Here is a 25,620-nt window from a genome sequence, read left to right on the forward strand (position 1 = left end):
CACCCACCCTTCAGATGTTTCAGGGCAGTGATCTTGTTCACCGCCCCCAATCCACCTTCTTGGGGCAAAACCTGCCTAGTATCCTCCCTGCTGCTTCCCAGTCCCCTCACGCTGTAGCTCTGACAAGAATTGATTGAGCTTCCATCAGATGTCAGAGGCCCTGGTCTCCAGGGAGCTTCTAGTCTGGGAGATAGTCTTCCTAGGACCTAAGGAATGAATAACAAAATCACACAGGCATTTGGGACTGTTGGATTTCCGACTGGCATGGCTGCTGGTCTGGAAACCTCCTCAGAGGTGAGTGGGTTTAGTCATCTTCCAGGGAGAGAAGTCTTCCTGTTCTCTCTGAAACAGCTATGCTCCCCCCTCCTCAGAGACTGTGGGACTACTGGGTGCTCCGATGGGGCTGGTGCCTGATCCGGAGAGAAGTGGGAGAGAATACTTTCCAGTTCTTCCCACCTCCGTCCCCATCCATCCTGGTGTGGGTACCACAGAAACCTGAGGTCCAGGGGGAAGCTTTCCACAGTGGCGAAGCCACCTCAGCATCTTCGGTCCCCAGGGCACCTACTTTTTCTCCTGACTTCCAGAAGATGTTCCCAGAGGGGCTGGTCTATGCTGCAAGAGTGGGCCCGTCACATCTAGGCCTCCACCCCACCCCCAGCTCTTAATTTATTATTAGCTCAGGAACTGACTTTGAAATTATGGAAGGCCGTGTTGTTTCTTTCCTCTGCATCTCTTATGGTCCCCAAAGGGAGGCAAGCTGAGAGTGCCAGATAAACAAATATGCAGCGAAAACCCTGTGGATTTTTGGTTCTAGCAAGGGGAAGGAAATTAGCTGTAATAAGCTGCTGTTGCCTCACTGGAAAGCCTCCAGCACAGACCCTCGGAGGGGCTCCTGGGCACCCTTCCTCTGCTGTCCCCACTTCCCGGCTGCATGGCTGGAGATCTCTGTCTTCAGTTTCCCCTGCAGGGCAGGGCCTCCTCCCCATCCTGTCCTGTGACATCACTGATGGAGATGATCAATATCCGGGGCCTGTGAGGAGGAGGAGGAGGAGGCTGCAGGCACACAGAGAAGTGGTTCCTGGCCTCTCCCCCAGCCATTAGCTTGAATGGTGGTAGGAGAGGCAGGTGGGAGTCAATTTCCATTCTCCTAGAATTTCTGGAAGGCAGAGGGTTATTTGGAAGTTTCTGAAAGGTGTGAGGTATTCATTGGCCCTCACACAAAAGGATCAGTAGGCTCTGGTCTTTCCTTTTTCCTCTCCTGAGGAGAGCCAAGGGCTAAAACTCTTAAGTGACTACCCCACAGCAGCAGCTGCACTTAGGCAGAAAAAGCTTGGGCTGTGACTGGAGCCCTGGAAGGAACTGGTTCTAGCCCTTTGCTGGCTAACTTGGCCCATCCTGATCTGGCATTGGGCTTCTCTCTGGCTTCTAATGCAAAGAACATAACTCAATCAAATGGCAGATATGACGTTAAGCATTCATTGAATTGAGTGGTTAGGTTCCCCCACAACTTGCTGTGTGACCTCTGGTGAGTCACCTAACCTCTCTGGGCTTCACATACTTTATATGTAAAAGGAGAGCAGGGGTGAGATGAGTGCACCATTTCCGAGACCCAGGAGTAATCATGATGGGACACATGTTTTATAACCGTGGCCTAAATGCTGTTTCCGTCATGTCCACCAGCCAAAATGTTGGGCCATCTTCTGTAGCCTCACTCACCGATAATGCTATTACATGGAAGGTTTTACAGCCAACAGGACAGTCATGAGCTTTCACTACTAATAATTATCTTTGTGATTTAAAATTTTAGCAATAAGATGGATTCTTACCAGTATTACTATGTATTAGTCTGTTTTCACATTGCTATAAAGAACTACCTGACACTAGGCAGTTAATAAAGATAAGAGGTTTCATTGACTCACAGTTCTGTGGGCTGTACAGGAAGCATGGCTGGGAGGCCTCAGGAAGGTGGATGGGAAGCAAGCACCTCTTTACATGGCGGCAGGAGAGAAAGGGCCAAGGGGGAAGTGCCACACACTTTTAAACAACCAGATCTCATGAGCCAGCACTAGGGGATGGTGCTAAACCACCAGAAACCACCCCCATGATCCAATCACCTCCCACCAGGCCCCCCCTCCAACACTCGGGATCACATTTCAACATGAGATTTGGGTGGGGACACAGAGCCAAACCATACCACACCGTATATTTTTACTTTTTAAACAATTTTTCCTAAGATTTTTCCCTTGGAGAGACAACAGGCTGTAAGAGTGAAGAGTGTGAGCCCAGGAGTCTGTCTGCCTGGATTTGAATCCTGGCTCTGCCACCTACCAGCTTTGTTATCTTGAGGGTGTCCCTTCACTTCTCTGTGCCTCCGTGTCCTCATCTATAAAGTGAGAAAAATGGCTGGGCGTGGCGGTTTACGCCTATAATCCCAGCACTTTGGGAGGCTGAGACGGGTGGATCACCTGAAGTCAGTTCGAGACCAGCTTGGCCAACATAGTGAAACCCCGTCTCTACTAAAAATACTGTAGTGCCAGCTACGGGAAGCTGAGGCAGGAGAATTGCTTAATCCCAGGAGGTGGAGGTTGCAAGGAGCCAAGATTGCGCCACTGCACACCAGCCTGGCTGACAAGAGACTGCATCTCAACAACAACAACAACAACAAAAAACAGTGGGGAAAAGTGGGGAAAATAATACAACACAAAGTTGCTGTGGTCTGAAGGGCTTAAAACAGTACCTGGTGCATAGTTAGTGCAAACTTATTAAGTGTTGAGTGTTATTACTGTCAATGATAATAACAGAATGCCTTTGAACCCTTCTCAGGAGAAGCAGCCTTTTTATTTCATCATGTTGGCTCCTGCATCTTTGCTAGAGTGATCAATTAGAGACATATACTTTCTGAAATTCTGAGGGCGCCCAGTGGGATGACCTTTAAGGTATACTTCCAGCCAGAATGTTGGGGGCAGTGTGTGTGTGTGTGTGTGTGTGTGTGTGTGTGTGTTTCTGGCTAATAGTATACACTGGTTAACTGAGAATAGCCGATTCCTTTTAGTTTCATTCTCCTACAGTTGAACATTGATTTGAAATGCATAAATTCTGTCCCTTGCCTTAGCGGGGTTATTAATATTCCTTTCTGCGGAGGCCATAAGGTATTATCAGCAGGCGCCGTGGGTAGGCTGTCAGAAGGGTGAGTCAGTTCTTCCTCTTCCCCTGGCTTCCACATCTGTAAAATGGGGGCAATAACACCTAGAGGGCGTGGGGGCTTTCCATCCTCACAAGGAGATGTCAGATGAGATGATGGCTCCAAGATAACTTTTTAAACTCTAACATGCTGGTCACCCAAAATGGCATATCCTCCTCACCACAGAGCCTCTGCACCCTGGGAACCCTTTTTCAGGACAAGATGTCACCTTATCCCAGGTCCCTGGAGGGGAGGCCCAGGAGGTAAAGGATTAGGATATTGTTTTGTTCCTTGCATTCTTTTCTGATCTTGTTTTATCTTAAAAGTTAAAACAAAGATCCAGTTAATGGATAGTCCCATGAATTCAGACTTCAGAGGTCAGGTGTGCCTGTGTGTATTGTGGCTTCCCAAGGGCCCGGCTTTGACCAATGCCCTTGTAACAAGCATCTTAGTTCCCAGAGCTCATGTCTGCACACCACCACACACTTTGTGGATGTAGACGTTCATTCATTTGACAAATATTTATGGAGAAACTGCCAAATGCTGTTCTAGGCACTGGGGAGATAGCCATGAGTGACACAAGGTCCCTGCCCTCGTGGAGCCCATGCTGAGAGGGAGAGAGACTGACAACAAATAGGAAGATACATAAAAAGGATTTTTTTTTCATGATGATGAGTGCCTTGAAAAAAAGAAACCGGGGGAGTGTGATAGAAAGTGACTTGAAGGGCAAGTGTCCTTCCTTGGGTGTGGTCAGGACAGGACAGATTCTGCTGAATGGGCCACTTTATGTAACAGAGATAGTCCCAAGTCCTTTCTCTGTAATAGAAGTACTACTGCTACCATGCATAAGGACAATGACAGTAATTAACAGTTACTACTTGCTGATGCCACACTCTGTTCTGAATGGTTAGAAGAATTGAATCCTGGCCAGGTGCAGTGCCTCATGCCTGTAATCCCAGCACTTTGGGAGATGGAGGCAGGAAGATCTCTTGAGGCCAGGAGTTTGAGACCAGCTTGGGCAACTTAGTGAGGCCCAATCTCTAAAAAAAAACTTTAAAAAAATTAGTCAGAAGTGGTGGTGCGCACCTGTAGTCCCAGCTACTTGGGAAGCTGAGGTGGGAGGATCCCTTGAGCCCAAGAGTTCGAGGCTGCAGTGAGCCATGATCGCACCACTGCACTCCAGCGTGGGTGACAGGGAAAGACTCTGCCTCAAAATAAGCCACAAAAGGGAATCAAATCCCCCCAACAGCCCAGGTGGAGGGTATCATTATTATCCCCACTTTACCAGTGAGGAAACTGAGGCACAGAGAGGTTAAACAACATTGCACAGCTAATAATGAATGAAACTGGAATTGGAGGGTCCTGATCAGTTTGAGAATATTGGTGCTTTGGGGGTGTATTGTATGAGTGTTTAACTGCCATTTGAATAGTTGTGCTCCATTAAGTATTCTTCATTCAATTTGACCCATTTTCAAAATGAATTTGGTAATTTGTAAGTTTTATCTCATTTGAGTGAAGAGGGCTTCCTTTGGGAGTTGGGAGGCGGGTGGCGTAGGAAGGTTTGTAGCTTCCAGGATGGTAAAGGTAGAGAAATCCTGAAGTCGTGGAATAGGAGAGCTGCAAAGGCTCCATTTGGGCCTGGTGACTTACTGTGTAGATTGAAAAAGAGGGCCCAGAGAGGGACTAGAGTCACTCAAAGCCACATGCCATACACACTGTGGCCCCCTTCCCTCCAGCCTTCCGCACATTTTGAAGAGCATGTCAGATTCTATTAAGAGTAACCAAGTGCAGTGCTCCAACATGGTTTCGGTCTATTTATCCAGGGACATCACAGCTTTGGAGGCAACAAACATGCCCATTTGTTACTATTTGCAAAGATGGTATACACCAAACATGGGCTTTCTGTAAACAAATTAAAAAGTAATAAAGTGGCCCCATCTGCCCACTAGAGCAATGTGCTTCCATTTTAATGAAGCTTGCTATAGAAAAGCCATTTGATGGCTTGTCAAAAGCGTGAATGCCTGTGGCTGAACATGGAAGTGTGCTGTGGTGCAAAGACATAGTCCTTTCTTCCTCCAGTATGCACGGGGAACCTGCTGCACCTGCTGTGAGGACCTGGTCCTGCCCCCAGGCCATCTGCTACGCCAAGGAGACCCGGTGTGTGGATACAATACAGTTAAATATCAAGGTCAGTTATCACAAGAGGGTTCACGGGCCAAATGAACAGTAATAATAACAATACTATTTAATCAGCGCTGGCTGATGTCAGTGCTGGATACCTTCTGTTTGCTCCTCCAAATCCACTCTCCCCCCTCTTCTGCCCTGCACTGTGCCCCGGGAGGCTGACTCTGTGGATTGCATCCTGGGACCTTCTCTGGGTGGTGTTACCCAATGATGGGAGACTGGAGGGAGGAAGGTGAGTGAGGTTGGGGTAGATATTTTAGGATGGCAGTGGCTGCCCCCTCAATGTCCATGGTACCTGTCATGGCCCCTTGCCTATAGCATAGTTTTTTGTTTTTTTGAGACAGAGTCTCACTGTGTCGCCCAGGCTAAAGTGCAGTGGCACAATCTCGACTCACTGCAACCTCCAGCTCCCAGGTTCAAGTGATTCTCCCACCTCAGCCTCCCAAGTAGCTGGGGTTACAGGTGCCTGCCACCATGCTCAGCTGATTTTTGTATTTTCAGTAGCAACAGGGCTTCACCAGCTTGGCCAGGCTGGTCTTGAACTCCCGAACTCAAGTGATCCACCCACCTCGGCCTCCCAAAGTGCTGGGATTACAGGCGTGAGCCACTGCGCCTGGCCTACAGCATAATTTTGTCTCTGGGTTCCTTTGACCGCTCCCTCCCCTTTCCTCTCTATCCTTCCTATGGATGGCCAGCTCCCCAGCATGGTTGGCCCAGGCGTTCTGCACTGTTCCTTGTTGCTTTCCTCAACCCAGCCCACACCGTTCCTTGTTGCTTTCCTCAACCCAGCCCTCACCTATGCAAACAACCCCTTTGGTAAACACCTGAACAGTTCGAATGACCCATCTGTTTCCTGCCAGGACCCAGGTTAACACAGACTGCCTGAGCTAAGCCTTCACAGAATTAAGTGTTCTCCACCCTCAAAACAACTCTCTGAGGGAGAGGATGTTATCAGCCTCATTGGTGGATGAGGAGACTGAGGTTTAACTTGCCCAAAGTTGAGGAAGTGGCAGAATTTGAAGCCAGTTCTTTCTGGCAACAGAGAGAAACTCTTAATCACTGCGTTGACTGCTGGAGAGGAACAGTGACTCCAGTCCTGGGTACCTTCAGGCACCTCCAGGAAGGGGATGGCCCATCTGTTAGGCAATCATTGATTAACAAACATTTATTGAGCACCTATTATGAGCCAGGCACGTGCTAGATGCTAGGATTTAGAGATAAAAGGTAGCTCCCCTTCCTCTGGAGGAGCCTACAGCTTAGACTTCCAGCTTTGCTAGCACGCATGTTAGCATGACCTGGGGAATGAAAAGGAATCAATGCCCTGCTGCCCCACCACCAGCCAATTGAACCAGAGTCTCTGGTGGTGGAGCCTGGGCATTGCTGAATGAGTGACAAGATTGAGGGCTTGAGTGGAGGCCGGGCTTGAGTGCAATGAGGGCACAGAGAGGTTGACACAGTGTGCAGCTGGGCCGACTGGGGAACACGGGCTGGCTCTGAGGGGTTTGGGAAGACAGAGGCTGGCAGAGGTGAGTGGTCTAGGCTAGGGGAGGAACTGGCCTGCGAGTTTGCAATTATTTATTCAACAGACACAAAGTGGGCAGCCCCTGAAGCTCAATAAACCCCTGTGTTTTCTGTGTGGAGATGGTCTTTCAGACCCCTACACCGCGGGGGCTTCCCTCTGGGACTCCTAAGAAGGCTGGGCATTGGGGAGCCATCCACACTCCTTCCTGCCCCCTGAAACTGGCGCAAGCTTGAGAAAGCTGCTGGCTGGGGCCAGGGGCAGGACCAGGGAAGAGAGTATGTCCCTAACATAAGCTCCATCAGCCCCCACCGCCAAGCATGGACTCCATGGCCCTTACCAGGTCTTTCTAGTTTCTACCAGGCCCTTTAATGCTCTATCCTGTGGCCCACCTATCTGCAAGAAGAAAGGAATTTGTGAGTAAATGGAACATCCGTTCCCTCCCTAGAACACCCATGAGGTCAGTCTTCTTCCAGGAGATAAATGAGGTGACTCCCAGGGAGGAGACTCAGCCCCGTCCTCAGGGAGCCCCAGTCTGAGGGGGACACAGCCCTGCCTTCTACAGCAATGACCACCCTGTCCCAGTGGAGTCCTACGCCAGCCTATCTAGAGGGCTGGAGGCCCTAAAAGAATGGTTGGTGGCCTGAGGCCTGCCCAGGGAGCAGGGTGAAGCCTGACAACGGATCTCTCCATGTCTGTCTCTCCCTCAGGACTGGCGTAGAAAGGGAAGGAAGAATGGAAGGAGGAATAGCGGGAGCCAGGCAGGACAGACTCAGCGCAAACTTTCATTTCCTTCCCCCCCAGAGGACAGTCCTTACTTTGGCTGTTCCTCTGGGTACCCTCTGTCCTTCCCCCTCACCACCCATGGCCCTTCTCCCCTCAGGACCAGTTAGTTACACACCAGGTCCCTCCTCCTCCCCAGGGTGAGGCTTGGAGGCCTTGAGTCAATCCCTTTCCCTGACACCCTGACCCCTCCCCCTCACCCACCGTGTTGCAGGGACTCCAGCAGCTGATGATCATTGAGCCCATAGCCTGTGCCTGGGGCTGTTTGAAACCTTGTCCATAGGATTGTTTAATCCTAACAACAGCACTAGGAGGTGGCGGCTATGTCTTTTTTTTTTAACAACTAGTAATCAATTTATTAAAATAGTTGACCTAAGCGTCTGCAATGGTGACTTCAGCCTTCACTCCTGGGTACATTACTAATGGAAGTAATGAGCTGATAACCTCGGAGGACGGTGCAAGTCAATGAGTCACTTGTGGGAAGATGCACATCCTGCATCTTAGAACCTTCACCACAAGTTTTTGTTGTTGTTGTTGTTTTGTTTTTTTTGTTTTGAGACAAGGTCTTGCTCTGTTGCCCAGGCTGGAGTGCAGTGGCACAATCTCGGCTCACTGCAACCTCCACCTCCCGGGTTCAAGCGATTCTCCCACCTCAGCCTCCTGAGTAGCTGGGACTACAGGTGTGCGCCACCACGCCTGGTTAATTTTTGTATTTTTTTGTAGAGACGGGGTTTCACCATGTTGGTCAGGCTGGTCTTGAGCTCCTGGGCTCAAGTGATCCACCCGCCTTGGCCTCCAAAGTGCTAGGATTACAGGCGTGAGTCACCATGCCCAGCCCACCACAAGTTTTTCTTAGGGTGATTCTCAAAGTCCTGAGAGGCATCAGAACTGGTCCTGTCACTTTCGAGAGTCCTTGCATTGGTGCCTCTGATCAAGTCAGCACACACCTCCAGGGATTTTTTTCTTTGCAGCTGGTTAGGGTAATTCTAATTCGGTGATTTGCCACCTCTGGCTCCATGAGTGTTTCTCTGGTGTCCTTAAAAGCCACAGCTGGGCGGGGCGTGGGGGCTCGCGGCTGTAATCCCAGCACTTTGAGAGGCCGAGGTGGATGGATCACTTGAGGTCAGGGGTTCAAGACCAGCCTGGCCAACATGGCGAAACCCTGTCTCTACTAAAAATACAAAAATTAGCCGGACATGTTGGCAGATGCCTGTAATTCCAACTACTCGGGAGGCTGAGGCAGGTGAATCACTTGAAACTGGGACGTGGAGGTTGCAGTGGGCCGAGATTGTGCCATTGCACTCCAGCCTGGGCAACAGAGCAAGGCTATGTCTCAAAAAACAAAACAAAACAAAACAAAACAAAAAAACACCACAGCTGCAGTGCAGCTTCCTGACCAACTTGTTTCTTGGTGAGCGAATAGCGGTGACTTGCAGCAGGAACTGGCGGACCAGAGCTCTGTAGCACCCATAACCGCATCTTCCTGAAAAAGAGGCTTCTATTATTATCTTCATTGTATAGATGAGGAAACAGAGGCACAGAGAAGCTAAGCGACTTACCCAAGGTTGCAGAGCTGGTAAGCTCTGGAGGTTGAACCCAGACAGTCTGGGCAGAGCGCCTGCTCACTGTCCTGCCTCTCCTCGGAAGTTTGCCAGTTGGATGAGGTGCTGAGGGGAGGCCAAGGCTTGGAGGGATGGAGTTGACGGAAGCAGGAAGGAAGGAACTCGAGCTGGAACTTGTTCCCAGGAGTGCTCGCATATTCTTCTGCTGGAGACTGAGGGATTGGGGGTTGAGGCCGCTCTGGCCCGGTGTGGACAAGGAGCAGCACGGGTTGTAAATTAACCGCCCTCTGAGGCTGGCGGGTCCAACCAGCCTTGCACAGATGGCAGCCCACGATCAGGGCAGAAAAATCTAGCTCAGCTGCATCTGGAGCCAGGGTTAGCCTCCCTTCTGTCCCTCTCCTGGAGGGGAAGATGAGTCATACTGGCTTCAAGTTGCCCTGGGATGGGTCAAGAGGAGTGGACCAATCCTCTTCAGGCAGCTCTCTGGCCATGCACCTAGCCCCTACCCCACAGCTGAGTCTGTAGGAGACTAAACTGCCACCCACCCAGATGCCACCTCTAGACGCTAATTTTCCTGTATTAGTTTATTTAATCCTCACAACAGCCTTCTGTGGTGGGGACTGTTGTTATTCTGGTTCTACTACAGGTTCAGGGAGGTTGAGTCACTTGTCCAAGGTCACATAGCTCCAGCTAACTCTGGAACCAGTGTTCCTGACCACTAGGCACTTACCTCTGCATCCCGCAGCCTTGTCGAGCCAGTTCATGCAGCTGGGATTGGGCCTCAGGTTTTTCTCTTGAGTGTCCTGGCCCACGTGGGAACAGAGCCCTGAGACTGGGGTCCTGGCTTTGTGTCCAGCTCTGCACCCTGCTCCCCATCTTGCTCCCCTCAGGGACTGGTTGTGGTGTGATCTCAGATGTCTGCACCTGGGTCTGCAGGTGCCTGAAACAGCCTGGCATGGTGGTTCAGAGCTTGGGCACTGGAGCGCCCGTACACCAGCCCTGCTATGTGGTCCTGGGCAAGTTACCTAGCCTCTCTGGGCTTCAGTGTCCATTCCTGCCAGGTGGGGATAATAATCTCTGATGGGGCGGCCCAGGCGTCTGAATTTTTTAATCAGCACCCTAGGTGGATCTGATATCCATGAAAGTCTGAAACCTCTAGGGAGGGGAGGGTCAGATAATCGTCTGGATGCTGGTCAGGGGGGAGCAGATCTACTAACCCTAAGATTCTCTGACCTCTCACCCTCTATCCTCAACAGGACACTAGGAACCCCCTCTCCCCACTGTAGTGCTGGCCTGTGAGTTGAACTTTCCACAATTGCCCAAATCTCTCCTATATGACAAGGAGCCCCCAGCCATTCTGGCCACAGCACCCAGTCCCTCTCCTTAGGAAGAAGGTACAATCCGTCTAACACAGCCTTGCAGGAGAGTGAGTGGGCGTGGGTGTGCGTGTGCATCTCTGTATGTGGGGGTCTGTTTCTGCATTTGTATCTCCTCTGTGTCTCTGCACTTGTGTGTGTCCCTGTATCTGTGCACACGTCCTCTCAGCAGCAGCATCTGGTGATGAAGCAGTTGGGGCTGGTGCTTCTGCTGGGAGTGGCGGCAGCTCCCTTCCACAGCTCAGAGCCCTCTTGGCCCCCTGGCTCCCCACATCCCAGGGGCCTGCACACCTGGTTTCTGGCTTCTGAGCACTCCTAAGCTGAGGCTGCTTTCCCTTAATTATTTCCTGCCTGAGTCCTGGAGCAGCATCTTTAACTATTTACTGCACAGAGTGCAGGCTGAGGTGGCAGAGCTGGGAACTGCAGAGGCCACTCGAGCGGGCTGAGGTCCTGGAGCAGAGTGGAAGGACCACAGAGTCCACGTTTGGGACCTGCCTCCTGTCTGGTACGAGCTGTGTGACTTTGGGGCCCTCGTTGAGCTTCAGTGTCATCATCTTTGAAATGGGGACATTAATAACTATGTCATGGGTTGTTATGAGGAAATGAGAATTCAGAGCCCATGGTCTCAACGGGGAGATCAAATCATCAAATTACAACACAACGTGCAGTGAGGGCCAAACTGTTCATAATAATCATAAGCGACTTTTACTGAGGGTTTCGTCAGCGTCACACACTGGGCTAATCACATTACAAGCCCTCACTTGATCCCCACATCGACTCCATGAATTGGCCTCTATTATTTCTCTGTTTTACAGATGATGCCACTGAGACCCCGATACGTGAGATGACTTGCCCAAGGTCCCACAGCCAGTAATTTGAAAGCAGGCAGTCAAACCAAGGAGGAAGCAGGGCGCAGCTGTGCCTGGATGGGCAAGGGTGGAGGACTGCACAGGTCAGGGAGCTTGTTCTGGCTCCTGCCAGGGGAGTCGTGTCAGAGCAAAGGTCCAGAGACTGTGGGGTGGGGGTGGCCTCGCATCCCAGTGGGGTGGGCTGTGGCTCCTCATCAGGAGAGGCTGGTTGTGGTCCTGAGCATCCCTCATTGCTGAGGGTAATAAACCTGCCTGTTTATCCCCCTCCGAAGACGCCGTTTTGTTACTCTTCGGTTCTCCCAGCACCATAGCGCCAATAAGCCCCGTCTTTATGGCCAACAGCAGACACATTGAGCTGGTTAGGGACGCTCCCTCGCCTGGTGTTTGCCCAGCATCTAAGAGGAGGCCTGGGCCCTATTCTTACTCCTCTGTAGCGGAGCTGAGCGCCTTCTTTCTTTTTTAATAGTTCCACTCTGGGAGCCGAGTCCCCTAATCTCTTTTCCAATCTTTGGTTACAACACTTTATTAATTCCACAGTCATGCAGTGTGTGAAAGGTCTCCTGGTTCCTGGGAGTGTTGGCTGTGATGACATCATCCTAGAAGTCACTGACTGGATTGGCAATGGGGCTGATGCTCATTGAGTGCCTGGCACGCTGTGTCCTGGGCACTGGGCTACACAATGGACAGTGAATACTTCCCAGAGACAACCCTACAAGATGCATGACCTTGGGCAAGTTACTTGACCTCTGTGGGCCTCAGTTGCCTTATCAGTAAATTGGGGATAATAATAGGACTCACTTCCCAGGAATAAATGCCTTTCTCCAAGTAAAGCAACTTAGAGTAGTGGTATCTCCACAGACCAAGCCCTAGAGAGGCGATGGGGATAAGGCTTGGGGGCTAGAGATCCTGCCCAGGTTTTAGCCAGGATTTAAATCCAGGCCTCTCTGGCTCCTAAACTCATCCTTATTTCACCACATTTGTTGGCATCCAATCCAAGATCTTCCTTCTCTAGGAAAGGCAAAACCCAGCCTGGAGGGGTGCAAAGCAAAGGCAAAACTCAGTCTGGAGCCACTTCCCCAAGAGCACACTGCAGCAAGCTAGGAGGCCGTGTGGGACAGTGCCCTGCATGGGGAACAGCCACTTCCCCTCTCTGGGTGTCACTTTCCTCACCTGTAAAATGGGTGAAGGGGTTGGTTGGACTTGAAGGGCTCTAAGGCCCTGCTGGTTCCATATTTGAGTGGTAGAGCCTGAACTTAAATAACAGAGATTCGTCATGGTAGAAGGAACCATAAAGCTGAGCCCGCTTAAACTGCTGGTCCCAGAGCTCTGCACACTCCACAGACCCATTGTGTTTGGCTTGCAGGGCGTTTTTAGAATTTACATTTGAATTTGTTTACACAGGCTGCTGTCTCTGGGTTCCACAGCTGGCTCCGCTCCCTAAAGCCTCACACCAGGTCTCCTTACACCCTTCACACCCTTATCTCCTTGGTCCCTGATCTGGTTCAAACTCCTCGTTGCTCAGAAACCAATAATTATTATTGTTATGGAGCTCTTCCTATGGGTCAGACGCTGTTCTAAGCCCATTCGTATGATCTAACTCATCTAACCCTCACAGCATGCCTCTATGCAGGTATGGTTATGAGCCCATTGTACAGATGAGGAACACAAGGTTCAGGGCAGTTAAGTAATTTGCCTAACACCCTAGGGCAGGACAAAGGCCGGAGAAGGAGCATAATTTACCAAATTGGCAAAATAGATTATCCTGATTCACTGTGCACTGCTCTGTGCATAAAACCGCCTCAGCCAGGGCAGGCATTTCTGGGGGGTTCCCTCTGGCCCTGCCCTTTGGGGTATGGTAGAAGGAAGGAGAAGAAAAGGTATGTTCCCCAGTTCCACACTCTTTCCACCAGACAATGACCACCCTCTACCCCGCCCAGTCTCTCTGGGGGTCCGACATCCTAGCGGCTGCAGAGGATCAAAACAGTGAGTTAAAAGCAAAAACCCGCAGCATTTTCTTCACAATTCCCTCTGCCTCTTGAGGAAGAAGGCGCAAGTGTTTGCAGGAGCTTTCAAGTTCTCAGGAACAGAAATGAGATGCTCTCATGGCTCTTCCTCTACGTCTGAGGCCCTGGGTGCAAAGTGCTATTATTAGCATTGCCTTCACTATCTTCCAAACAGGCTTCCCCTGGAAGAAGTAATTAAATGCATTATTCTATGCAAAATAAAAGCACGTATCCACATTTGCAGCCTCTGACACCATCCCACTCATTTTGTGATTTTTACAGTTGGGAAGCTTTTTGGTTGCATCCCATCCAAAGAGGGCGATTCGCCCTGGCACAGGGCCCGTGGAGGGCAGAGGGCAGGCCCTGGTGAGAGCCGAGCAGTTGGATAAGGTGGTTTGTTTATGAATTTTGAGGCTGGAAATTGGGGCCATGTGAGAAATGGATGGACTGAAGTATCTGAGCCGGGCAGGGCTGAGCCAAATCCCTTCAGACCAGATGGAGAATGAGGATTGGAGGGGTTGGCCACCAGCCCCCAGGTGACCCAGCCTTGGGAGATGCCCTATCTCCTCTGAGCTGGGCGATTCCTAGCAAGAAGACTCCTGTCTGAATCTTGCCTACTGGAGCTGGAAACTGAGCTCTCTTCCCTCCCTCCCTCCCTCCCTTCCTTCCTTTCTGACAGAGTTTCGCTCTTGTTGCCCAGGCTGGAGTGCAACGGCACGATCTCGGCTCACGGCAGCTTTCACTTCCCAGGTTCAAGTGATTCTCCTGCCTCAGCCTCCCGAGTAGCTGGGATTACAGGCATGCGCCACCATGCCCAGCTAATTTTTGTATTTTTAGTAGAGATGGGGTTTCTCCATGTTGGTCAGGGTGGTCTCAAACTCCCGACTTCAGGTGATCCACCCGCCTCGGCCTCCCAAAGTGCTGGGATTACAGGCGTGAGCCACTGAGCTCCTTTCTTAATTCCTCCCTCTCCTTTAGCCTCCATAGCAAATCTGTTTCCTAGCCTTGCTTGTTTGATTTATTCAACAGTTTCAAATGCATCTGCTTTTCTCCCTGGACGCCAGAGCCTTAGTGTGGTCCCATTGTAACAGGAGAGCAGTGGCTAAGGGCACAAGGCTGTAGGGTAGGAGCTGGGGTCTGAATCTTGGCTGTACTGTTACTTGCGCTGTGACCTTGGACCAGGGTTGCTAGATTCAGGAAGTCAAAAATATAGGATGCCCATTTGAATTTAATATGCAATGTTTGGGATATATTTATGCTTTAAAAAATTCCCTGCTTGTCTGAAATTCAAATGTAACGGCTCATTCTGTATTTTATCTGGCAACCCTACCTTGGACAAATTCTTTAACTTCTCAGTTCCCATGTCTATAAAATAGGGATAATAATAGCACCTACTTCAAAGGTGGTTCTGAGGGTTAAATGAGTTAAAAATATAAAATGCTTAGAACAGGATGATAATGACCATCTCACTTAATTAGTGTATTAAGAAGTGCTTCATACATTGAAAAATGCCTTACAAATGCTATTGATGTGTTATTTTTGCAGTATCTTCCCTCTCCCCTGACTTCATCAGAGGCAGCAAACCAGCGAAGTGCGGGTGAGGGAGAAAGAGGTTAGACCTAAGGGGAGTTTCCTGGCAGGAAGGATCAGTCACATCTCTCCTGCACAGGAGCCCGAAAACTTGAAGATGCTGCAAGCTGGTGACATGTGGGCTGGGGAGATGAGTGGTGGGGCTGTAGCATGCAGACAGTGACAAGCTCTCTAGGACAATGAGAATGAATGAACTGTGACTACCCGAGCCAGAGATGAATCACACAAACACCGCCAGGCTGGCTGAAAGAAGCCAGATACGAAAGAATGCGTAACATGGGACTCTATTTTTGTTTTTTTGAAATGGAGTCTCACTCTGTCTCCCAGGCTGGAGTGCAATGGTGCAATCTCGGCTCACTGCAACCTCCGCCTCCTGGGTTCAAGCAATTCTCCTGCCTCAGCCTCACGAGTAGCTGGGACTACAGGTGTGTGCCTGGCTAATTTTTGTATTTCTAGTAGAGACGGGGTTTCACTGTGTTGGTGAGGCTGGTCTCAAATTCCTGACCTCGTGATCCACCCACCTTGGCCCCCCAAAGTGTTGGGATTACAGGTGTGAGCCACTGCATCCGGCAGGACTCTATTTATATAAAGTTCAGAAACAGGGAAAACCGAACCATGTTGTTGAGGGAACACACAAACAGACAAAGGTAGGAAGCGACTGCCTGGGACCTCTGGGGAAGAGAAGGTCAAGGGGAAGGGATCCGCAAGCTGCTGGGTGCTGGCGAGGTTCTGGTCCGTGACTGAGGTGGTGGCTACTCTGCTTTGAAATAATGTGTTAATGAACTATTTGTTTCATGCCCTTTTCTGGACGTGAGATTTATTCCACAACGCTAAAAGGTTACGGGAGAGGGAACAGGGTCACGCTTGGGAAGCGCCTGAAGGTCACCTTCTTCCTGGAAGGCACCTGAAGTTCTACCTTCTTCTAGAGAAGGCCTCCAGGGAAGAGGTGGAAGCCGACCTTTCCGTGCCCCCAAAGTTAGAAAGTGAAGCTAGACAGCGGGGCAGCCTGCGTGATGCCGGCCTGAGTCAGACTCATTAAGATTCCTTCTCAGTCTGCCCTGGGGTCCACAGGGCAAAGAGAAACCTGTGAACTGTGCAGGCAACTGGGTTGAGAGAGAAAGATTGGCAGGGAGCGGAGAGAGAGGTGGAGGTGGGGAGGAAGACAGGTGGGGTTGGGGGGGGGAGACGGAGTGGGGAAGAGAGAGGGGGAGAGAGGCTGAGGACCCCAGGCCAGCGCGCCAGGTCTGGATTCTTTAGCCAATCCATTCTAATGACAGCTCTTCAGTGTGCCCCTCCCTGCCTCCCCCCAGGAGCAGGGATAATTACTGGAGATAATGATCACTTAGGGGGCAGGGGGCACTTTTCATTAACCCCAGACCTGGGATCCAACTGCCTTTCCTGAGGAGTCTGCCCTTCACCCCATCCTGCAGGGCCCACTCCTGCCAGCCCCCACCTTGGGCCGTGCCACTGGCAAGTCCCTGTGCCTGTCTTCACCTTAATTCCTGGGTGAGTGACATTTAAGGGCGAGCTCTTCATTGGGCCATAACAATTTACAAGCCAGGCAGTGTTGGGTTGTTCTGAGGCCCGCGAGGAGCGGTGGCCCTTTATCATCTGCCGGGGTGAGGGGACCCAAGTGATGCATGGCTCCTCATTAAAGCCCCGCCAACAACACCAGGGAAGTAAAACATTTTAGCAACCCATTCACTTTTCATTTCCCAAGCCACCCTCCGTGTCAGGAAAGCCACTCCTGACTTAGGGCAGCTGGGAAGCACAGAGGCCTTTAAATGTCTTATTTATATCTTCCCATCCCTCCCTCGGGGCGCTGTCTAGGGCAGGAAGCCAGAAGGCCATCCCCTTCATGCTCCCTGAGCTGCTCCCCATCTCGCCCCTGAGAACAGGCACCCCAGAACCATCTCTTGCTGGGGTTTACAAAGTGCTTTCATTCACCCACCGCATCTTTACTGAACTCCTCAAGGTCTGTCGGTAGTAAGTGCAGAGGCTGGATTTGAACTTGGGTATCTGGGGCACATTTAAAGCCAGACCTTCCCACAAAGAGGTGAGACCAAGCAGGGGGAGCTCAGGGGAGGTGACCTAGGGTTGGCCCTGAAGCTGGCAGGGGTGTGGAACGGGGATGCCCAGCGGCCCTCCCTGGGAGACAACTCATTTTTGCAGGAGAAGTGGGGGTGGGTGGGGAGACTGAGTGAGGTTCTTTCTCATCTCAAGCTTCACTACTGTGAGGCTCTGAGATTTTCTCTTTCCATTTGTGCCTCTTTCTGGCTTGTTCTCTCTCCCCTGTCTTTTCTTTTTCCCCCTCACCACTCCCCTACTTCCTTTTTGTCTGTCTCCATCTCTCGGGCATTTTCTAGAGAAACAGCCCGGTGAGCTGGGGAGAGGAAGTGACGTGGTCTTCACCTGCGAGCACCCGGCTTCACAGCCAGCTGTGCCACTGCCCCTGAGTCTGGACATCTCTGAGCTTCCTCCGTTTCTCACGTGTAAAGTGGGTCTAGGCCGGGCGTGGTGGCTCACGCCTGTAATCTCAGCACGCTCAAATGAGTATGGGACCCTGGAAAGTCCTGGAAATCTCCTCTTCTCCTCTTGAGAACTTTTAACATCAAGAAAAGCCCTGGCTGGGCGCGGTGGCTTACGCCTGTAATCCCAGCACTTTGGGAGGCCAAGGCGGGTGGATCACGAGGTCAAGAGATCGAGACCATCCTGGCCAACATGGTGAAACCCCGTCTCTACTAACAATACAAAAATTAGCTGGGTGTGGTGGCTCATGCCTGTAATCCCAGCTACTCGGGAGGCTGAGGCAGGAGAATCGCTTGAACCCGGGAGGCGGAGGTTGCAGTAAACTGAGATTGTGCCACTGCACTCCAGCCTGGGTGACAAGAGTGAAACTCCGTCCCCAAAAAACATAAAACATAAAAAATAGCTGTCTTTCCTTTTCAACAGTGGCTGCAAAGATGAGAAGCCCAGCCCAGAAGAGGTATCCAGTGGATGCTGGTACCGGAGGCAGACCTGGCCCACAGTCCATTACAAATCCAGGATCCCCTTTCCTCGGTGTGGAGTGTCTGGCTGAGAAGTAGCTGCCCAGCCAGGAACCCCATTTTTCAGACCCTTTTGTGTATAGGTGGGGCCGAATTTCTAGTTCTCCCCTATGGACTGTGTGCAAGGCGTGGTGTGCTGCTTTCAGATGGAAGGATCAAGAATTGGTCTTTTCCTGTCTGGCGGCTGCACAAGAAGTCAGAGTTTTTCAAGGGGGCAGAGCCGGAGGAGGGAGGGAGCCAGGGGAGGCCACCCTGACAGCAGTGCCGGTGCTGCACACCCTGACAGCAGTGCCGGTGCTGCACACCCTGACAGCAGTGCCGGTGCTGCACACCCTGACAGCAGTGCTGGTGCTGCACTGTGACTGAGCAGGAAATGAACTTTCACAGGCTGAGCCACTGAGATGGGGCTAGCCTCTTACAGCAGTGGCGTTACCTCTTCTTTTTTCCATCCCTCCCTGGCGACTGTCTTGATACCTGTCCGGCTGTCCAGGCCTCGTGATCTGGAGGGAGTGCGTCCCGTTCCCTCTGACCTAGGCCCTTGCCCTGACTCTACAGTGGGCCAGATGCAGCCATCTTGGCCATTAGGCTCAGGGCAGACTGAGGTCTTCTTTCCAGGCGCCAAGTGCAGTCCCCACCTCAGTGGATGCTGACAGGACACTCTGGTGGCCCAGGAGGTCTTGCTTAGTCATACGATCCTCTGTGGATTGGTGTATGAGGACCCAAGCCACAAGGGACTTTAGAAATCCCCCTCTCCCTCAGGAGCACCCAGGGAAAGAGAAGCTACCATCCGTCAGTGCAGTTAGCCTCAGCCCCACATCCTCTCTGACCCTGGCTTTTGTCTTCCGGGGGCTCTGTGGGCCTCCTTGTGCAGCCTCCCCATGGTGCTGGGCTGGGGCCTCCTGCATTTCCATGGTTTTTATGATCCTGCCTTCTCCCAAGGCCTCCCTTAACCTCTGCCTTGCTTCCCCTGACCTTTCCCCACCTCTCCCCGATTTCTCAGCTCTGTTCCCTGCAGCCCGCTCCAGGTCCTCCCGAGGGGATGCTGTGGCACAGACGCCTATGTCTTCCTCGGAATAGAAGCACAGCCAGAGACTTAAAGAGGTCATCTCCAGGGGTGAGCTTTCTCTTTGCCTCTGTCTTAGCAGAACATGAAGTCCCTGGAGGGAGACCACGGCAAATTGGATAAAAATCTCTCCGTGGCAGATTCACTTTCCTGGGATTAGCCCGACTCTCACGGTGGCCCTCCCCAGATGGACTCTGCCCTGAGTCATTGGTACCTGATGGCAGAGTGGGCAGCAGCTTTCCTCCCTTGACCTTCTCTCTCAGGCCCTGCCTCATCACCCTGAGTCCTCAGCACACTCTCTACCCCTGAGCCCACCCTCTCCCAACTGGAAGCTCCCGATCCTCTGCCACAAACCATGACCCTGCCCTTCCTTCTGAACTCTGAGTGGCATTAATTGCCTCGAAACATTTCTTAGGCTAATCTCCCAGACTCTGGTCCCTGTACTCTTCTTCTGACAAGGCGAGGGCTCGGCTCCAATTATCCTGAGGCTGTGTTGAGGGGGTAGACATTGGAACAACCCTTCTGCCTCTAATCAGCTACCGGAGCAGCACAGGTGAGTGATTCACCTGAAGATTCTGAGCCAACAGCATAGCCTCTGCTCTAAGGGACCTCATGCAGGAAACAGACAGACAGATAAGGGCAGTGAAGTATTCTGGTACATGTGGTACTGTGAGGCCCAAAGGAGAATGGCCAGTTTCACTGGGGAGGGGCCGGGCTCAGCAAAAACCTCACTAAGAAGAGGGAGCATGGAGCTAAGTCTTGAAGGATGGCTAGGTGTCCAGTAAATGGAGGAGACAGTGGTGGGGAGGGTGTTTCAGACGGAGGGCACAGCCACTGCAAGGCCCTGGAGGGAGCGTTGAGTCCCACACGTGGAAGGGCCAGAGAGAGGAGATGGGGAACAGACAGGGTGAGAGGGCCTTGCCTCCCTCCTGAGGGGTCTGGCCTTTATCCTGAGGGTGGTAGGAGCTGCTGAGGGAGTTAACCCAAGGAGTGACCTGATCAGATTCATTGGTTCCCTCTGCCCCGAGGTCTTCTTACTTCTATCCCAACAACTGAGCTAGCCCCCTGCCCCCAGCTCAGGCCGGCACACCATAGGTGCCCAGCATGAGTGCATGGACACCATTCATGTCTCTCACCATTGTCCCTAAAATCAAACCCACAGTCCATGGAGGCTTGCCCTGCCAGCTCCTGAACAGCTGGCTGACCCACTCCGACGCCGCGGGCTCACCTTGGAGTAGTGCCCAAGCTGGGTGTTGCTTTATGAATTGGGTTGTTTTTGCCACCTGGGTTGGTGTCCCCACTCCCCACCCCATGCCACCCCCTACTCTTCCTCTTACCTGGCTCCTTCTCATCTGGAAGGTCTTGGCCACAGTATCACCTACTTGGAGAGACTTTCCTGAGTGTAAAGAAGCCCCCACCGCCAAGATTCTCCCACGATGACGCCCTTTTACTTTGTAGCACCGAACCTGGTTTGTTGTTATGTAATTGGGGTTTGTTTGTGGTCTGTCTCCTCCATTAGGCTAAAACCTACAGGGCACATAGCTTTTGTCTTCCACTGTGTCTTGGGGCCTGGCACAGGGTAGGGTACCAGGACCAAGTGTTGAAGGAATGAATGAGGCTCAAACCTCTGCTCAGACTCAGGGCTCCTTAAAGATAGGAATCTGCCTCCCTTTTCAGCCTGGGCCCCCTTCAACCCCTGCACAGGGCACGGACTGCTTCCGCCCCTCTCCCCTTTCTCCTAGGGTCCCTTTGCTGCAGGCAGAGCTGGAGCTGGAGCAGAAGTGTGGCTGAGGCCACTGAGGAGGCATTCACAACTCAGACCTGCAGCCTCCTCCCACCACAGAGCTAATGCTGTGGAGCTGACCACTTGGCACCAGAGATCTCCAGAGAACCCTGCCAGCGCCCTGAGCTTATGGCCTGGCCTTAAACCTGCACCACTGGCTTCAAAAGTGCCACATCCTCTCCGTATCTTTAAAGATAGCACAGCACCTGCCTTCGTGAATCCATTTCAGTGAAAGCGTGGCTTAAAAACCAGAGCTGTACAGCAACATACACACACGCCCTAAACACATCCCCACTTCCACCTTCCATCTTTTCTCTTTCTGCATTCATCCCTCTGGCCCAGTCTCTGTGTCTCTGTTCCACTTATTTCTGTCTTTGTCAATCTGTGTCTCTTTCCATCTGCCTCTGTCCCTCGCTGCGTCTCCATTTCTCTCTGCCACATTTTGTGTTTCTTTTCTGTCTCTGTCTGCTTGTGAGTGTTATTCTACATCTCACGCCCTCTCTGAGTTTTTGTTCATGTCTGCCTGCTCCTCTCACCCCCAAGGGCCCTGAGGTCCCACCCCCCACTGCCCTCATTCCTCCCTTCCTGTGTAGCAGCCGCCTCTCTGGGTGCCACTAGCTCACGCTTAGCTCTCAAGGCAATCGTAGAAAGAAGAAAGGGAGGAGGATGCTAGCGGGGAGCTTGAAGCAAGTGGTGGGGCAGCAGTGAGAAGTAGAAGTAGCACTGAATAAATACGCAGCTGTCTCTTTTATCTCTTCTTGGCAGGAGGCAGAAGCTGGGGCAGGGGAGGCTCAGACGAATGGGCGTGGAGGGAGATGGATGATGGTGCCCAGAGTGAGATGGGGAGACTCAGGGCAGCAGACAGGACTGAAATGAAAGGGGATGTAAGTTTCCACGACCTCTGCCTCCTGGCAGGAGACTTTCCACCCTGATTACTAGGGACAGGGAATTGTTTAGGAGTCCAGGACACAAAAGGATAAAATAAGGAGACCGTGGGAAAAGCAGTAAGAGTGTGTGTGTGTGTGTGTGTGTGCGCGCGGACACTAGTCACTAGTCACTAGTGCTATTTGCTAAATATTTCTGGGTCTCGGCTTCCAAATTGCACTCCCTGGCCCCCTTGTGGTTGGATGGAGCCGTATGACCAGTTCTGCCAATGGGCAGAAGAGAAAGTGTCACTTCCCGGCAGAAGAATGTAATTGCCAATGCAACATCTTCCAGGGGTCTTTCTTTCCCTCTGGCACTATGACCAGCAAGCTTTGAGCTAGTGGCTTCTCCATCAGCCTGGGCCTTGGGGTGATATGATGTGCAGAAGCTGTGACTGGCATGTCGTGTGAGCAAGAAGCAAGCCCTTTGGTTTTAAGCGGTAGAGGTTTTGGAGTTGTTTGTTAATGAAGCATAGCCTTGCCTATCCTGACTGATGCAGTATACATGCCTGTGATTGTGGAGGTGTCTGTATGGAGTGTAAAGTGTCCAGGGATGTGTGTTTAAGCATGTGTATGTGCCAATATTTATTTAATATATATAGAAGCACGTGTGTTTGGAGGTTGTGTGTGTGAATACAAGTCTTGGTATTTTTGGTCCACACCCAGCAAGTGGTGAAGAAGGGAAGTTTCCCTCTGCTGCTGTCTTACCTCCTGTTTGAGGTAGAAACACAAAGGGCCAGATCTTGGGTCCCGCTTGCCTCCTAACCACACGCCCAGCTTTAATCTCCACCTCTTCTCTTCCCGGCAGCTGCTACTCTCTTCCCTGAGTGTTCCTGGGGTGGCTACTGCTTTTGGCCGCCTGGCACAATTTCCCTCTCTCCTAGCCCCAGGCAGAGTGACTAGTTCTGGGATAGGCGTGTGGCCTGGGCCAGACCACTCAGACACCTTCCCCAGGATTTTGCTGCTGGAGCAAGCAGGGAAGTGGAGCGCCCCTTCCCTTTGGGGTGATAGACACAGGAAAGGGTGAGATGTGCAGCTGTCCCTGCCATGGAGGGATGAGTGGCCAGGCCGAAAGAAGCAGAGCTGAGAGAAAGGAACAAGATGTTTTAGATCAAGTGCCGCCTGGTCTCAATAATGACATGGGCCAGTGTGTTTATTTGCTTGCTCTCTAAGGCTGTGGTGGACTCTGCAGCCCAGCGGCCTGGGCTGCAATCTTGCTAAGTGATGTGAGCACCTTATTTAATCCCTGTGCCTCTGTCTCCTCCGTGGCGATAATAGTGTAAATTTCACAGCATACTTCTGAGAATTAAATGAATGGATTCACATTAGTGCTCAGAACAGTGCCTAGTATATAGTGAGCAGCTGACATTGGCTATTATGATTTCCTAAACCAATGTGAATTGGGTTTTTGTTACTGGCAACTGAAATGGTCCTGGTTATTAATAATTCTCTCTTCCCAGGCTGATCAGCCAAGAAGCACCTGGTTTCACTACTTCTTTTTCTTCTGGTTCAGAAACAGAAGCAGAAATCCCCTTTAGATTTTCACCAAGTCTTTTATCCTTCAACGGTAACTTTTAGAGAGGGCAGCAAAACAACACAATGGGAATTCCACTCAAGCAGAAACAACTGCAGACAGCCTGGGTTGGGGCTTTCTGGGTCTTCTGTTAGGTGAGAATGTCCCAGGCCAGCTCTCCCCTACACCTCCCAAGCTGGGGTGGTTCTACGAGGGTGCTAGGGGTCAGGCAGGCCTGGGTAGGAATCCTGGCACTTCTGACTGGCTGTGGGACCCCATGTAAACATACAATCTTGTAGGGCCTCGGTTTTCTAATCTATAAAATAGGACTAATAATAATAATAGCTGCTCCATGAGATTTTCATGACATTGAAGTTAATCTGTATAAAGCTTTGGTCACTGGCACATACTGAAGTTCTCCATAGATGTTGTGGTTGCTAAATCATCCTGTTAAGAGACTCCTCCAGTACGTGCTTTAGAAAGCAGCTCTTCTGGATGGGTGTGGTGGCTCAAGCCTGTAATCCCAGCACTTTGGGAGTCCGAAGCAGGCAGATCACTTGAGCTCGGGAGTTCGAGACTAGCCTGGCCAACATGGTGAAACCCTGTCTCTACTAAAAATACAAAAAGTTTAGCCAGGCGTGGTGGCGTGTGCCTGTAGTTCCAGCTACTCTAGAGGCTGAGGCAGGAGAATCACTTGAACCCAGGAGGTGGAGGTTGCAGTGAGCCGAGATCCTGCCACTGCACTCCAGCCTGGGCGATAGAGTGAGTCTCCTTCTCAAAAAAAAAAAAAAAAAAAAAAAAGGAGAAGAGCAGCTTTTCTAATTGCTACCTGGGCTGAATGTGAGCTTCGTTTCCTCAAACTTTGGCTAAGGGATATTTGGGACGGCCCCAGTGGTGGGATCCCAGTCCTTTCCAGAAACTGCTTCTGAATCTTCTCTCTGACTATGGGGGTCTCTTCTCACACCTCCATACCCTCCAGCCACCACTCAGGCCTGGGCTGGGCTGTGTGTCTCTGTTTTGGACCCCTGCCCTGGTCCTTGGCAGAGAGACACTCCCCTTTCTGGCCCTGAAAGACCCACCCCCTGGCTTCAGGCTGTTCTGCAGCCTTTTCGGGAGGAAGCAGAGGATGGGCCTCTGTCCTCCCGATCAAGTCCCTTCTGTCCCTCCTCCCAGAGAGCCCTCCACTGCCCCCACACCCCCACCTGCCTCCTCAGTCGGCCTCCAACTCTCACTTCCCTTTCCTCCAGTGTGTCTGCATTCCTTTTCCTGTGTCAAAACCTTCCTATCCTAAAAAAGTTCTCCCTCGCCAGGCACAGTGGCTTGCACCTATAATCTCAGCTACTTGGGAGGCTGAGGCAGGAGGCTCACTTGGGCCCAGGAGTTTGAGGCTACAGTGAGCTATGATTATGATTGTGCCACTGCACTCCAGCCTGGGCAACATAGTGAGACCCTGTCTCTAACAAAACAAACAAAACAAAACAAAACAAAACAAAACAAAAAACACCCTCCCTGGGTCCCAGGCATCCAAGTCTTCATATCCTCTCCTCTCTGTCCTTTTCTGAGTTCTCAACAGCAAAGCTTCTGTGACCTCCAAGCCCTGAATATGCTCTTGATAAGCTGCCAATAACTAGGCAGGCTTCTCTGTCTTGGAATCCTCCTCCACCAGCACTGTGCTCCCAGGCCAACCTCCGTGACCAGCATGGCCCAGGCTCCCTGCGCCAGGGAGGGCCAACAAAGGGAGCGCCCCACAGAAGATCAGAGGGAGGAGAGTGAAGCCAAGATCTTTATTTTCCTGATGTGCTCCCCTGCGGGGCTCCAGGGGGCTGGTTCTTTGCTGTGTCTCTCCACACAAGGCTACAGCTCCTGTCCAGCAGGCCCTCCGCATGGCTCTGTCCATGTCCCTTTGGGCCCAGCTCCCCTGTTCCAAGCCCTGGGGCTTCAGCATCTCCTGTTGATGTCCCTGCACTCTGCCCACACCTTTGCACCTGGCCTGAACCTTCATTAAACTCTCTTTGAATCACTCAGTTTGAATATACCTTGAGTTTACTGCCAGACTGGAATTGTTAATAGAAGGTCCAGCACCAAATCCATGGGAAACACCTGTGTTTTTCTCATTGGTGCTTTCTGCTGTATCTGATCGGTCTCCCTCCTTCAAGAGCCCCTCTATCCCAACCCCACCGCGACACAGTGCTCCACCAGCTTCCTTCTCTCTCTGACAGTTCCT

General features: G+C 51.5%; 2 long non-coding RNA genes across 2 annotated transcripts; both read left to right on the plus strand.

Moving 5' to 3' along the window:
* The first annotated feature begins 1,051 nt into the window (after nucleotides 1-1,051).
* On the plus strand, nucleotides 1,052-11,896 carry LOC129060223 (uncharacterized). Its single transcript, XR_008526764.2, has 3 exons — nucleotides 1,052-2,936; nucleotides 5,261-5,369; nucleotides 11,421-11,896. It is a non-coding gene; the product is annotated as an uncharacterized LOC129060223 (long non-coding RNA).
* A 6,071-nt stretch (nucleotides 11,897-17,967) lies between these two features.
* On the plus strand, nucleotides 17,968-25,417 carry LOC129060224 (uncharacterized). Its single transcript, XR_008526765.2, has 3 exons — nucleotides 17,968-19,228; nucleotides 19,593-19,730; nucleotides 20,920-25,417. It is a non-coding gene; the product is annotated as an uncharacterized LOC129060224 (long non-coding RNA).
* Nucleotides 25,418-25,620: the final 203 nt, after the last annotated feature.

Source organism: Pongo abelii, chromosome 5, assembly GCF_028885655.2.
Source record: "Pongo abelii isolate AG06213 chromosome 5, NHGRI_mPonAbe1-v2.0_pri, whole genome shotgun sequence".
NCBI classification, from domain to species: Eukaryota; Metazoa; Chordata; class Mammalia; order Primates; family Hominidae; genus Pongo; species Pongo abelii.